General features: G+C 38.5%; 1 protein-coding gene across 1 annotated transcript in view; it reads left to right on the forward strand.

Annotated features, from left to right (window-relative positions):
• opcml (opioid binding protein/cell adhesion molecule-like) overlaps positions 1-16441 on the forward strand; it is a 288170-nt gene that overhangs the window by 107471 nt on the left and 164258 nt on the right. The gene's annotated exons all lie outside the window — the stretch shown is intronic.

The raw sequence follows: 16441 nt of genomic DNA on the forward strand, positions 1-16441 counted from the left end.
TCTGCTTCTCATTAAATTGAAATGTTCATTTGCACCATTGATATCAATAGCATATCTGTGTACATAAAATTAGCTCACATCTTAAGATAGCTCTGCAAAACACTGGGGGGAAAAGCAAAATAATTACTACTGGGTGTAGTGCATCCAATTAATGTCAATGAGGGCTAATTTGACAAGTATTCCTGACAGCCTGTTCTCATACTTACTCATCTGAAACATGAAAAACTAATTACAGGTGATTCCGATTGTAATTTAAATCAAAAACATTTTTTCCTTTCAATTGGTATGCAGCCGCACAAATTAACAGCGGACCTGAATGAATGAAAGTACAAAGATGAAAATATAACACCTTTTCGCTTATCCTTATGCTAGAAAGTACATTCATTTTGAACAGCCATTTCCCCTTTGGTCCTGAATTTTAGGCATTATATCCAAATATTATGTCAGGGATGTTAGAAGTTGGAAATGAAGCGAGAAAACAACAACAAAAAGATTAAAGGATGTTATTCTGAGGGTGATGCTTAAAGAGTGTTGAAAAAACACAAAGGCAATGTTAGGGACCAAGCAGTTAGGCAACTGGAAACAGGAGTTGTACAAAGAAACAGGGATTTCATTAACCCAAAAATATAAAAAAGAAAAACAATGAGGACAATAATCTCTAATTACTAGGCCTGTAAAAGAGGTCAACAGAAAATACCTCTAATAATTATAACAGCAACTTAACACGTGTTAACTCTACAAACCGACCTGCCACAATGACAAAGCAAGGAACATATAGTGGTGTGGCCAAACTGAATAAAAAACAAGGGGTAATTAAGATTACAAAAGGACACTGAAAAAACCCAAATCCCCCCTTTGACATGGAAGCATGTGGCTTGTCCCAATTTGACCAAATTGGCTGCTTGCAGAGTATACATCCGTCCTCAGCCACGCATTTTGCTGAACCAGGAAGTAACTTCCCCCAACGACCACAACAACTCAAAGACAAAGAAAGTCATTAATAAGAACAAATATTTGTGTTAGCTGTGCTAAAATGTGTGAAAATAAACTAAATAATGTCAGGTTACAAGCAAATATAGGGTTTACTAATTAACTCAAATGTGTGGTGTAATGGTTGGCATCTTTTACTGCAACTGAAATGAAGCAAAGCTCCTGAAGTGAGGGTGCAGTGTGGCTGCGGCCAGCAGGCAACACAGCTGAGTTGAATGGAGGGCAGGATGGCCGGGTGAGGCTGACTTTGTGACAGTGAGGGATTGTGGCTTTTACATTTCCTTATCCACTGACATTAGTCATCATTGCCAGTCAGTGGTTTCAGGGTAAGGCCGGATATTCATCATCAGTTGACTTGAAAGAGGGAGAATTGGGACATTTATGGACAAAGGAAGCTCCAGCTCAGAGTTTGGTGACCCTATGTGTTTATGACGGGCTGCTTCTTGCACCCGTGTCAACACACACACTGTCTCTCAGCTGACAGATAAATATATGTTTATGAAATGATATCCAAAGTTGTAATGAATCATACAGGGTTTAGGCAAGACACACACCTGTCCCAATTCCTCCAAACCCCTCCTCCTCCAGATGTGGCGCTGCAGTGACAGGTTCAGCATGGTCCTCAGCCACAGTGTGCTGGAAATAGCTACATTGATTTATTTTACACAAAAAGGGGTATAAACTTGTATTTATGGTTGGGTTTAAAAGCTTTTTATCATCCCTAAAGTCAACATTAAATCAGTTAATTGAGTCAAAGTCATTTTCCATCTTGCTAAAGTTATAAATAACTGATATTGATGATGTGCAGGTGTGCTATCATTAATTGGGTGAAAATCCAAAGAGAAGTAAAGTGTTTAATGATGCCACATGATTAGAGCCAGTAACTACAATCTGATCTTGAAATGCATGGTTTTTAAGAGTAATTAAACACCTCCCGTGAGCTGTTGTCTCATTTCACTTCTCAACTTGTTGAAGGACAGAGAAAACATGTCCCGTGTTGGTAGTGCTAAGTTCAGCCCAGGTCAGAGCAGGGAGGGAAGTTAAAACAGCTTGAGTCTGGTGTATCTGATTTACTAAGAGGCTCTGAATTTGACATACACAATTAGTTGGATAAATTCACAAAAGAATTGCAGACCACTCTGTTCTTTTAACCTATAAATAATACACCAAGAAGGAGACGTGTGAACTGATACCAGCTGCTGCAGATCTTTGTCGTTAACTTTCACAAACATTTAATCAGGTGAGGAAGAACAACGTTGATTTTAGATTAATTAGCCTTGCTGCTTGGAATTTAGGTCTCAACCTAGAACTTATATGATTATGTCATCCAAGTTAAGGCGTGAAATGTCACATTCTGTTCAAACCAGGAGTGTAATCACTTGGAACAAGAAAAGTGTGCTCATTAAAGTGCAGATATAGAGTTGCTCACTTCTTCCCAACCGACCAGGGAAGTAGCGAGTAGTCATCAGCGAATGACGTGATGAAGAAGATATATAACTGTTTTAAAAATGTGTTCAGGGAAAGTGTAAGTCACTGCAAGCTCAAGTGGTTTTTGCACTTACTGCCAAAAATAACCACGAAACATTAGGCTGCAGAACAGTTGGAGATTAGCCCTGAAGAGAGGACATAGACAATCACACACGCACATTGCATTACAATAGCATTCATTCTGAAATGCAACAACTGTTACAAAAAATAATGATCCTCAGGATTACTAAAGTATTTCTGATTCAGATCTCATGATTTATAGTGGACATAACAAGTGAGGGGGCTTTTCCCAAATATTTTGGGATAAATGTTTGGTCATCCACAATGCAAAGGGCTAGACTATGACACACTTGTGCTGAGATATTTTGTGAGTCAAAGATTCAAGATTCAAAGGTAAAGCATAGCCACGTCATTATTCTTCCTTTTTGTATTAATTGACTAAATGAGTTTGAAAGTAGTTTTAGTAGCTAAGATAATTCCAAATCACATCAGGTTGAACCAGGTTTCAAAGATTCATTGTAATGAATTAAAGAATTGGATCACAGGTTCCTCAACATTGCAAAAACAAGACATAAAACTCATTTGATTAAGACAAAAAATGAAATGAAAAATAATGCAAGCTTAGGTGTTAAGTAGTTTTGTGGCCTGTTGGATAAAACTGAAAATCAAAACACTGAAAGAGTTGTTGAGGAGCTGATGACACGCCAGCCATCCACCGCGCCACGTTCCAAGGTGACATCATAGCAGTGTTTGATATGACTGTTATAACCTCAAATCACCACACAGCTGTTATAGCAAGTAGTGCTGACAGCCGACTGTGTGTCATCCATCAAGTTATATTGTGAGAAACATGGAACCCATTCAGAGAATTCAGCACTTCAATTATTTCATCCAAACTGCCTCAATATTTGACTGACATTCTGTAACAAAGGCTTAAGCATGGTCATTGTTCAGAGGACAGGGTTATATAACTTTACATATTCTCCGTTTGATACACACCTGTATGTTACCGCACCAGGAAACGACACAAAACATATAAGTCTCATATTAATGTCCAGAAACACTTCATAATTATTGGATGGATTGCTATGAAATGTAAGAGTGGCATGCATTGTCCAAAGAGGATTGAAACTGATCCACTTTAATACAGCGCCACCAGCAGGTCAAATGGTGTTTTTTCATTTTGATGTTTGAATCAGTTTAATAGATTATTGTTGTTGTCGGGGAGCCTTGTTTTTAAATGAGAGTTACATTGGTCATTATCATGGTACGTCTAATAACAAGCCAGATGCACTTCCATCACTGCATATGTCTGTATATTGTCTGTCAACCAGAGGTTTGAGACGCGAGTAACAAAAGTGCCCAGAATAGGGTGTAAAACTACAATAACAACAACCATTGTTTCCTAAATTGAATGTTCAAAGGTCCCCTATTATGAAAAACACACTTTTTGATGTCTTTTAAACGTAAATATGTGTCCCCGGTGTGTAAGGAGACTCACAAAGTGTCAGAAAATACAACCCTCTCTCATGGGAGAGATCATGACGCTCCAAAGGGGCGTGGCCAACAGCAGCTCCAAAGGGGCGTGGCCAGCAGCAGCTAGTTCATTTAAAGCTACAGTCACAGAATCAGCAGTTCAGGAACAGGGCTGAAGTAGAGGGGGATGAGGCATGCTACAATGGGGGATCTGTTTGGTATTTTGAGTAAAACACTTCACAGACAAGTTTTATATAGATATATTACAATATGTTGTTCAAATATAGCATAATAGGAGAGCTTTCAATTTAAAGAATCTGAATTGCATAACCACAAATTATTTACTATATACACTGACAAATCAGAAACGTTGACTATAATTAAATGTATTATTTCAACAAATTTCACATACAGTAACTGTATTAGGTTAGTTGAAAGCAATAATATTATGTTTAGATAAAAAATGTTAGGTTCAACTTAATATTATTGCGTTTAACTAATCTTATACAGTTATGTGAAATGTGTTGACATAATACATTTAATTAAATGAACGTTTCAGTATATTCAGTGTAAATATGCTACACGTCATCTTGTGTTTCCACATGTTCCACATGAATGCCAGCTTTACAATAAACCTACAAACAGAAAGCTCTCTTTGTGTCGGGTGCACCCGGAGCAGATCAGAGGGGGTAAAAGAGTTATGTGATGGAAACAGTTACAGTTTGGAGAACAACCTCTTCATTTTATTGTTATTATAGGTTTTTGTGTTGTCCTTCAACACACTTTAAACATCACATTTGAGCCGTCTTTATGCCACTCCCCAGGGCTTAGTGACGAAAGGCCAACAGCAGCAGAATGGTTTATATTTGTCTTCTCTGGAGCTTTTGATAAGAAAAATAAATCCATCCGCCCAGCCTTTTCACTCGTCTCTCTTACAGACATAGTGAAAATGGAATGCGCTCTATTGCATTCTTAGCTCTGTAATACCATTCAGAGCAACACACCGGCCCTGACACAGGACCCAGGGAAGAATTTAGGTTTTAAAAGCGAGTGCATGCTGCATGTATGCTCCACAGGAAAGGGTAGTTAAATCTAGCTCAATCAACTGGAGAGAAAATATTTCAAAACTATTTTTTTGGGATTAGTTCAACTAATTGAATATGAATTCTTCAAATCTACGTCTTAATTCATGTGATCTTGATGTTGGAAAGGACCTGCTTTGCCCGTGAGGAAAGGGAATGGGGAAATAATGAATATTGAATGAGCATATCTACTTCATGCAATCATCCTTATTGACCAAATCCCATCTGTGTGGTTATGCCGAGTTAATTAAGATGTGGTGTGTGGAATTAATTGAGTCATGCCATTACAAATGTCTTCAATCACTGGACCTGCACTGCCTTATCTCTGAGTACTTCCACTCCTGAGAGGCGAGGAATGAGGGCGATAAAATAATATTGAAGATAATCACAATAAAATGTGGCATCCTAACAAAAGGCCAAATCCACCTGACTCAGAGCTGGGTAAGAAAATACTTTGGCCCTCTTCAATTCAGAATAAACCAATAGGGATGTTGGAGATAGTAAAGTCTGTTTTGTGCTTGTGTGCTGCTGTTTGTGTGGGTGGAATATCATTTGTGCTTTTATCTGGGGAAATACTGTACCCTCTCATGCTTCTTGGACTTCCGCAGATAAGAAAAATGAGTGAGATTACTCCTCATTTTTCTTCTCAATGCCAACATTTTCCTTTCCATTGCCAGTTGTAATTGTGCCCTCCAGTCTTTTTTACAGTGAGAGCAGAAATTGGTTGGCCAGAGAAAACAGCCCTGGCTGAATCAGAACGCCCCAGTGAGCCGTTTACTGGTGTTGTTGGGACATAAGCAGGAAAGCAATCACCTTTTATTGAGTTAAGTTAATTAAATATGGAGATTAGTAAAAATCAGCAATCTTGATTTTGGTTTGGCTTAGAGGAAGTCTCAATGTCTATAATGACTTAATCTGTTTAATCCTCATATGTGATAATTTGTCAACTTCGAAAATGCAATTATCCATGTAGGAAACAAATATTGCAGCTCTGCAGAGCTCTCACTGAATGTTAGCTGGAAGATAGTTTGTGGGAAAGCCAGACAAGAGAGAGAGATCACAAGACATGAGTCAGCATGCCTTTGAAACATTGCAGCTTCATGTGTGTGACTACAGGGCATTGACCTGTAGCATGATCCTAGTATGTGTCACCAAATGTATTTCAGTGAGTTAACAAACACATGTGTGCATGGTATAGATGATAACTGAATTTCGCGTAGAGGGATCAATAAAGTTTTTTCTTTCTGTCTATTCTTTTTCAGTTTTTTAGTCAATCAGGAACCAGATACAAAGTTGGGAGCTGACGACCCTTTTCCACATACTCTTCCCAGCATCATTTCAAATGTGAAATTAAATGTGCCCTTTAAAAATGGCATGCATCCCTTGCATGTTCTCTCTCTCTGTTGAATTCCAACACAGATAAATGTTGTCTGTAGTTTATAGAATGCAATACAAAAACAGAATTCATTTAACTCAAACACATAACTATAAATGGTAAAACTGGAGAAACTGATTATGCTCTGGAGCTGTATCTGTATTCAATACATTAAAAAGTACATTTTGCATAATAGGGGACCTTTAAGTGAATCCCGTCATGTCAACCAATGTCTAAAATGTGGTTTCAAAATTGTGTCATAGTCTTTTTTCAAATGTATCTTTTTAATTTTAGAACCAGAAAAGAAAAACAGATTTACTGCAATGACTATGAACAAAACTATTTTCTGACCTTGTTTGTAAACACTTCTATTGGAGAAACACGCTGCACTTTCAAAAATGATGCAGTGTGCCAAAACAAATGCAAATGTGTGTGTATGTGTTTATACTAAGTAGAGATTAGTGACATTGCACATCTTCCAAACAGATCATCATAGCTAATGGTTTTGTAATTTTGCCAAACACACACACACACACACACACACACACACACACACACACACACACACACACACACACACACACACACACACACACACACACACATACAAACACACACACACACACACACACACACACACACACACACACACACATACATACACACACACACACATACACACACACACAAACACACACACACACACACACACACACACACACACACACACACACACACACACACACACACACACACACACACACACACACACACACACGTTGCAGGTTATAAACTTGCTGAGCAATGCCCTGATAATTGCCATTTGTGCACAGTATAATGCACACAGCTATTTATAGGTCAAGGTCATGCTGAATGACACACATGCAGATTGAAATGCCTTACACGTGGAACAATAAGGGTACGTGTGAGAAAGCAAAATAAGACACTGTCACTGGTAAAGTAATTTGCATTATATGTTGGTGTGGCATACAGTTGTATTATTCAAGTTATCTAATAGTTACAAGCAGGTAATAGAAGACAATATGCTGTGTTTGCGTATTGCTTGTGGTTGGGAAAATAACTTGTGTTAAAATGATTATGTTCGTAATCAATATTGTTAGCATGTTTTGGGAGATGACTAGCAGGTGTCAGTAGTGTCAAACACAGTGCATTTATGTTGAGAGTCTGACGTCAAGTCTCGTGAGAGCACGGACAAGAAGGAGAGTTTGTGTGCAAGAGAGGTGTGATTCGCACCGAATGGCGAGTGTAGACAAGAAGGTGATCTTCTCTTTCGTTCAGAAACCTAAAAACAAACAAATGTGTAGCACCGGAATGAACCTACGTGAGAGTATCATTCTGTGCCCGCTACATTGGCTGTATGGCTTCCATTGTAAACAGATCTGTGTAATCAGGTACTAGTTGCCGTTTTCTTTTTCAATAAATATAATCACCAGCCCACATACCCTGTCCTCTGGCATTGATGTGAGCAAAAAGCTTTTAATTACTTTCAGCTAAAAAGTTTCCCTCTCCCACACGGTCTGTGGGATGGTCAGCAGCAATCCTGCAAAAAAACTCCTTCAAAATGTTTCCTTTAAGTTTTCACTCTCCTGATATTCTCTGGCTGAAGCTTGCACAATCCGTTGATCTCATGCATAACTAAGATTAATTTGACCATCACTTTAAACTTTAACTCAAATTCACTCAAGCTTTCAAGGCCATAAGCATCCAAGTGTTCACATGTTTACAGTGCAGCCTCATGTCTTCAGTGTGCAGGTGTTTAAGTGTGGCAGTAGCAGACTAACTATATCTTATTTTACACTGATTTTCTTTTTGTGTACCCTTTTTGTGCTATGGTAGACATAATCAACTGTGTATTGTGTTTTATATTACAGACAAACTTAATTATAACTGTAAGGCAGAGCTAGATTAAACGGATGGAATACAGAAAGCAGACCCACAACAAACACATTTCCTTTTTGGCAAACCAACAAAACCTCTCGCGGGTCCTGGCACACCTTCATCATACATTTTGCCGCTTGTTTGTATAATTTTCAGGCGATTTGTAATCTATTGTAGAAAAACAATGTTTTTCTTTGGTCACCAAGACTTGAAAGAACTGTTTTCTGATGTCTGGAGATGTGTAGACTACTTTTCACTGTGGGATTTGACTACATTTCTGAGTGATAACACTTTCATCTGACCTTTTATTTTGTAATAATGGTCATTACTTGTACATCCATGTGACATCCCTGTAGCCTACATATGCTGATAGCTTAGCTTGTTATGCATGCAAATATGAATATTACTTGATTTTGCAGCACAGGGGTCATGTTTTAATAGCATTTTTACCAAAAAACACCAAGCGAGCCAAACATTAAAAAAAGGCTGGGACCCCAGGTTAAGTGCTTCATGATTGTCCATGGTACCCGCAGAGAATTAAGATTGGGGGAGCTAAGGCTGGTTTAAAACAGGTGCTAATGAATTAATATGGACCAAGAATTAGAAAATAATTCTACTACATATTTGTCTGCATATTACTCAGATCTGTATACAATGGAGGCCATACAGTCAACATACAGCCCCGGAAAAAATTAAGAGACCACTTCAGCATTATCATTTTCTCTGGTTTTATTATTTATCGGTATGTCTTTGAGTCAAATGATTATTATTTAGTATTTTTTATTGTATTCTATAAACTACTGACAACATTTACCTGTGTTGGAATTCAACAGACACTGGAATGGCTGCAATACATGTAGAGATAAAGATTTAAGGAACATTTGGAGTGGTCTGTTACTATTTTCCAGAGCTGTATCAATGATGCAGTTATTCTTTTTCCCTCCTGTGTGGGCAGGGACGCCTCAGGCATTTGGCTAATGCTTCTGCATGGATCTGACTGGACATGGTTTATAGCACAAATAATACATAATTGTAACACTTTATTATAATAATAAATTAAGCTACAAATATGATTATAATAGTCTACTTACTATCACATGTATCAATATAAAATGATGTTGAATATGCTAAAGAATCTTGACAATACCCTAAATTGTCAAACATGTGTTAATTGAATTTATATCATTTCTTTCCCTATATAAAATAATCGGTGATATCCAAATCCACTTGTGTCTGGCAGATGTTTTGGTAAACAGACATTGTGATGCTGACTGGACTTTGGTTTATAGAATAAATCAATAATATTACTGAGCTAACTTAATCCCTAACTGCAGTGACTGAATATTTCTTGCTTTCTGCAGATTTTGAAGCACTTGCATTCCTTAAAGTACTTTTTAAAAGAGAGGGGTGTGACATGCAACACATGTCTCACTGGAATCAGGGAAATTATCATTCTTTTTTGGCAAGACTCTCAAATACACATGGGAAGCTAGCACAGCCAGTGCTCATATAAAGACATGTCTTACTTAAGTGTGCATATAAGGGCTTTCATCACCTTGGTTTGGTTGCTTGTGGCTACCAAGGGTGCCGTCTGAGCACACAGAGTCTTCACTCGGGAACATTGCAGTGTCTTTCAATGCAGAGAAACCCAGTAGAGAACAAAGAGTGGGCTTTTACAAACTTTACAAATCCTCATGGGGACATACGCACACATTCATCCCTACCTTCAGGGCAAATAGAATGACAAATAATTCAACATTATATACTGTCTGATGGACTCCTGCTGATGTTGAAAATGCGCGATTAGCTACATAATATTGTGTGTGATCTATTTTTAAATATTCCTTCCATCTCGGACACATTTTCCCCCAAAACTGCCATCCATATGTCACTGTCAAAATATCATGTGAGCGGTAGATTCATTCCATCTCGAGGTATTAGTTTCATGTGATTAATATTTGAATGGTAATTGCTTGTTCAGTTGCATTCACCTTGAAGTGAGCAGGATCCATCTCTGGATGACAGTTTCTGGCTAAATAAGCATTACCGGCTGTTTCCCTCACCTCAGATCGGACACTGTTATTGTCACCATCTAAATTGTTTATAACCTTAGGGTTAAAGACGATTATATTTGCGTACATACAAATGAACAATTTAAAGTTGATGAGGCTGACATTAGGGCGGAGATGGGCGGCCATGTTGACTTTTTTGTCCTAGACAGTCTGAACATCCCAGTGGGACTGTGTACAGTGACTCTTTACTAATAAAAGTAATGGAAAATGACCCGTAACGTTAAGTCATTTAATGTTGATGCAATAATTGTTTACTGAGGAAGATGTTGTGAAATTGTTTTGTGAAAACAACTAAATACTGCCAGATCATTTCGCTCTTCATTAGTCTTATCTCTTTGTCCTAGCACGCTCCAAAAACGTATTATGCTTTTCCCCTAGGTAACTGCTGGAATGCCATCACGAAGCCATCATTACACAAACCATTTACAGAGCAACAATCCCAGATTTAATTCTACCCGGACGGATGTGTGCGACATGAACTATGAACTGCCTTCTTTTTAATAACACAGAAATAAAGTAATGTAATAATGCAAAGATTAAATATTAAAGAGATAAAGTCTCCTTTCCTCTGAATTCAGAGTGTAAATACACACACACACACGCACGCACACACTGCCCGCACGCACGCACGCACGCACGCACGCACACACACACACACACACACACACACACACACACACACACACAGTCCTTGTCCTTGTTTATGCCTTTCATATTAGGCTCTCATAAAGGCTGGGTGCGTTAATGCAGGAGGATTTAGCTTTGACTTTAAAGCAGCTTGTATGTCCTCAATAATACTTGTACTCAATAGAGCTGCTAAAAATAGTTGAAATATTGACGGATGGGATCAAAAAGTTTTAGAAATCAAAGGCACATTTAAGACCCTGACATGCATGTTTTATATCAATGCCGTGTTTAATTTAATTCAGACACACACAATGGAAGGTCGTGCAGAGGTCATTTGAGGAGCCTCTGATAGTGTCTGCTGAACACACGCCTGCTGGGAGTAGGGAGAATATTACACCTATTGATAACACAGGATGTCTGAACATTCAAATCATTTAAGGCTACCAGCTTCTTAAATAATTCATTTCCTCGCGCCGTGCATACTTTGCCTGACTTTGCAACATCTCGCAGCATTACAGAGAGAACCGGGAGGTCCGGGAGTGGATCAGATGTGACAAAGACCTGCACTCCTCCTGGAAAGCAGAGAAAGACCAACCCTGCATTTTAAAGGCGGGAGCAGACACACACAGCCCTTTGTTCCTCACGCTGTGACTGCAGCTAAGGCGCCTTGATTAAAGCTTTCTGATAACTCTGAGGCAGATGTAGTTATCTCAGATCAAAGTTGGAATCATGTGCAGCTCCTCTTGCCAGGAGCACTTTAGCTGCTGCACAGTATCAAGCAGCCCTGGATCAAGTTGCTATTTGATTAAAAAAAAACAAAAAATATTTTCAGACAACAGAAGCAATCACTTTGTTTTTCAAAGACCATTGTCAGTCACACACTTCAGAAAATTAAAGATAAATAACAAATCTGATTTTGTTCCTAATTCATCTGTGATCAAGGTCTCCACATTGTTCTGAAGTTATCATTTGAGAAAGTTAGTTTGTTTTTTTGGTTGCTGTTATTGTTCCTATTGTTGATAATGGCCATAAAGAGATCGGCTCTTTGAGAAATGACTCTAAACAAAAGAACCGTTTCACTATCTTTATTCTGTCTACATCTTTCTATTTCACTCTGACATTCAGACGGTAAATATTCACCCGAATATAAGGCAGAATAAACCGCCATTCATAAACAAATGGCGGTTTATTCTGCACTTTGGTCTGGATTTGCTGAGTGACCTGCAGTATTTCTACAGTACAGGTCTGATGTTATGAAGGGATAGACAGAGTTTATGATTTATCCTATGAATGGTTGCACAACATTCTCCTTGTGACAGGAATAATGGTATTTACTGAGACGTTTCCAGATGATGGAGACGTCTGAATAAGGGACACTGACACGTTTTGTTTCACCATCAACATTATTGGTGGGAGTTGAATATTTTATATTGCAAAGTTACATTTATTTCAATGAATAACAATTGAACAGATGGACTTTTTTTAAGAATGTAAATAAGTTCTATTATTTTTAATTGTTGAAATATAGTGATCAGCCAGTGGACTGAACAGAACAGAAACTGGTTAGTTAACAGTTAGTTCCAAAAGAAACCGACTGTTCAATGTTTTTGTAGAAAATGAATGAACGATATTGGTGATGGATGGATACCTGAATGATGCTTTTGATATTTAGTGAACAAACTCAAACATGTCCTTACAACAAACTCACCTCAGACAAAGCCCAATTACCTGAATAGCATTAATTAGAGAATATGATGGGTCTGGTTCCTGCAATTGCCACAAACAAATGTTTCCTCATTTCAGAAACATTTCACAAAACTTTTGCAGACTGACCTCAGAATGTCAGCCTCTCATGAATAAGTTGCATAACATTAGTGTCCGTGTGCCAGTTCAGTCTGAGCTTCTGCAGATGACTGAATCCATTGAGTGAGCGCTCTTTATTCAGTCTGCCCGTGTTTTTGCTTGGGTATTAGCTTGCTTTGGTCAGAGGCCGGTCCATTGTCTGCTAGCTCTGCCCATCCTTGCATGATATGAATGAAGATTAGCACGGATTGTTTGAATAAACCACCCAGGGTTTGGTGTTAATGTGTCGCAGCAAGAAATTATGTGAATGTCACTGCATGTATAAGTGAAATAAATGAGAAACAATATCTGCCAGGATGAGCCAGACTGCGTACGGTTGCAAGCAATCAAAAAGAAGATGATTCAAGAGAAATGGCTTTGTTCATTTGAGCATGATAGAATCAATATGTCCACCTTCTATTTTAGTAAATGGCTGGTTGATTTAGGCCACCTAGTTGAGCTTTTCCTCTCCCGCTATTCAGGTTTGTGATGCATCACGAGTGATTCATGTGGGCTGTGCAACAAACAATGCCATTCTTATTTGTCATTTCTGCATGCTTGGCCCCGTCGCTGGTGGAGCTTTTGCGAGGTCGCTGGATGTACCTGACCCACGGAACCCTGATAGTCAAAAACATATGACATGGATTGAAGTGGATTGCTGTGCGATTGTATCCTCTGAACACCGCAATGCACACGTAACTCTTCTTTCTGTCTCTTGATGGTGTTAATAAACCGTCTTTATCCTCACAGTGAATTGATAGCAGGCGCCTGCAAGGTGTTAACAAGATATCACATAACCAAATGTTGCAGCCTCAATCGACTGAGGCGGGGGGTGCCTTACCCACCCCCTCCCTGTAGCCGTAACTCTAATTAAGACAACATAACTAAGATTTTGCTGAGGTCAGGGAGGGATTTTAATTTAAAAACCATTACGATGTGTACACAGCCAGGACTTGTATTGCATCCCAGGCAGATATCATTTTAATTAAGTCTTATCTTCGCCCAATTTCTCCTGGACAAGACATCATCATAATTTCTCAATGAACACCTTCTAATAAACGGAAACACTGGTTGGGCTGCTCATATGTTACATCCAGTATTTACCAGAGAACCTCAGGCTTTTGCCTAACATAATGCCTATCATGTTAATCGGTACATTTTGTGAAATTTTAACAAGTTGATAAGGGATTAATCTGCTGCATTGACATGGTGGGAACAGAAGACATAGGATATACACTCAGGATCAGGGCAAGTTAGTTCCAAAATGTAATACAGTACTTATTACTGTCTTTTTAAAGTAATAAGTTACATTACATTATTACTGTCTCTGAACTGTAATGCGTTACACTACTTTTGTGTTACTTTGAGTTACTTTCACCAAAATAACCTCTAAAGTATGGCTTTAAATGCCAACATGTAGTTTATTGCAGCTCATTAATTAAAGCTATCTATGGCAGTATGCTGAAATTAAACGTAAACTGTTTAAGTGGGCTGGATAATATGTGATACCGGTAACATGACGTCTCTGTGTGTTATTAATAACATGTTAGTGGAGCCTCTGCACGGCCCTGTGACCTGCTGTATATGAACGAGTCTCTATGGCAACGTTAGCTCACCTTGTCATTGGTGTGTTAACGGGGATTTGGCTGACAAGCTTTCTAAAAGCCGGCGATTCCACAGAGGACAGAGGCTGCAGATCTTCAACACTCTGCCACGAGTCTCTGAACTTCTCGGGGTTCAAGCAGCAGACCCAGAGAAAGTTACCCTCTGTTGCTTCGGCCTGCGCGCACTCCTGTCTTTCTCTTTTCTTTTCTCCGAGCCTGCAGCTCTCCATTGTGAGCCTGCAGCTCTGCATTGTGAGCCTGCAGCTCTGCATTGTGAGCCTGCAGCTCTGCATTGTGAGCCTTTAGCTCTGCATTGTGAATCTGCAGCTCTGCATTGTGAGCCTGTTTCTGCAGCCCTCTTAACCAATAGTAAGCAGGCTTACAATTGTTTCTCTGGTGTCGGAATGTCTCGCGATATTTGTGATTTCTTAGAAACAAAACACAAAATGTGTCACGGGTATTATATTACCCAAATTTCATAAGTACTGCGTTATATTACTGCGTTACAGCAAAAGGTAATACATTACTGTAGCTCCCTTACACTGTTCAGGACAGGGTGGATACTCTATTCCATTGTGTGTAACACTGAAAAAACTGAAACATTGACTTTAATTAAACGTATTTTGTCAACAGATTTCACATAACTTTATTAGGTTAGTTGAAAGCAATAATATTAAGTTTGAATAAAACAATATTGGCTCAACTTAATATTATTGTTTACAACTAACCTAATACAGTTATGTGAAATCTGTTGACAAAATACATTTAATTAAAGTCAATGTTTCAATTTGTTCAGTGCAATGTCCACCACCATTGTGTCAGAGAGTTTATGTTCTACTGTTGCAGTATAAGAAAGTGAGCAGTAAAATGTTGAGAGGGTTTCACACCTGCTAAAAGATATAATTGTATTTTTGGCAGTGTATCATGTAATACACTTAGTACCTTTATGGTGAAGAGAAGGCTTTATTGTGAAATCAATTGTTTGAGAGACGTGATTGATGGACACACAAAGGAACACCCACTATAGCCTGCACATATCGTCAAGGCTTTGACACTTGCCCAAACATTAGACAATAACACTGCCATGTGTCACTTGTAATTCTCCGGGTGATGGCATCCATTGCCTTCAGAGCGTTGCCATTTGCAGTGTCCTATCCAGTTTCTCAACAGCGTGCCAAATTGATGTTAAGTTAAAGAAATTATCTTGTTCAGCTTCCTCAAGAGACTTAAAAGCTGTCAAAGTAATTCTAAATGTGCTGCTGTTAGATGTGCCGCAAAGTGGCACAGAACCCCCAGTGGCCAGCGTCCCCTCTCTGCATATAGATGTGGAGTGGGAGGAGCAGCGCAGGAGCACTTTAGAAAATAAATGTGGTTTGGTGAAATCTATACTCCCCACAGCTTACATTTGCTTCACCCTAACCATCAAACAAACAACATGAAGTGAACATTTCGGAATACATTACCCATCAGGCACTTTGTATAAACCAAAACCTCACAAAAGCAAGGAAAAGGGTTCGAAGTGTCACAGTCACAATTAAGAATCAAAGAGATATTGCACAACAAATACTTTTCGAATCGAAGGATTAAAGCTTCTTTTTTTATAAGGAGGATAAGGTTCTCACAATGAAATGCTTTTAATTAAAGACATCCACAGAGATTGTTCCAACAGAGGTCAATGAGACCACATTTCATTAACTGAACTCCTTTATGTCAATTTAAATGTTCTTTACCTACTAAAGCACTTAGTGTTTGTTTTACTGAATGTATCAATGCTTTTTAAATGATAGCATGCCAACTTTTTAATTACAATTTCCTGCTGGAGAAGAACACGGCTTGCTGTATTGTAGTTTGATCATACATAAAGACCTTAAACAAAGATCAGATTAATAAAAGGCTGATTGGTTATAAAGATAACATATTTTTCTAGGCGTCATTCGACAGGCAGATTCAATAAGACATACACATTTTTGTCCATGTCATTTAAAT

Source organism: Eleginops maclovinus, chromosome 11 (assembly GCF_036324505.1).
Source record: "Eleginops maclovinus isolate JMC-PN-2008 ecotype Puerto Natales chromosome 11, JC_Emac_rtc_rv5, whole genome shotgun sequence".
Lineage (NCBI taxonomy): Eukaryota > Metazoa > Chordata > Actinopteri > Perciformes > Eleginopidae > Eleginops > Eleginops maclovinus.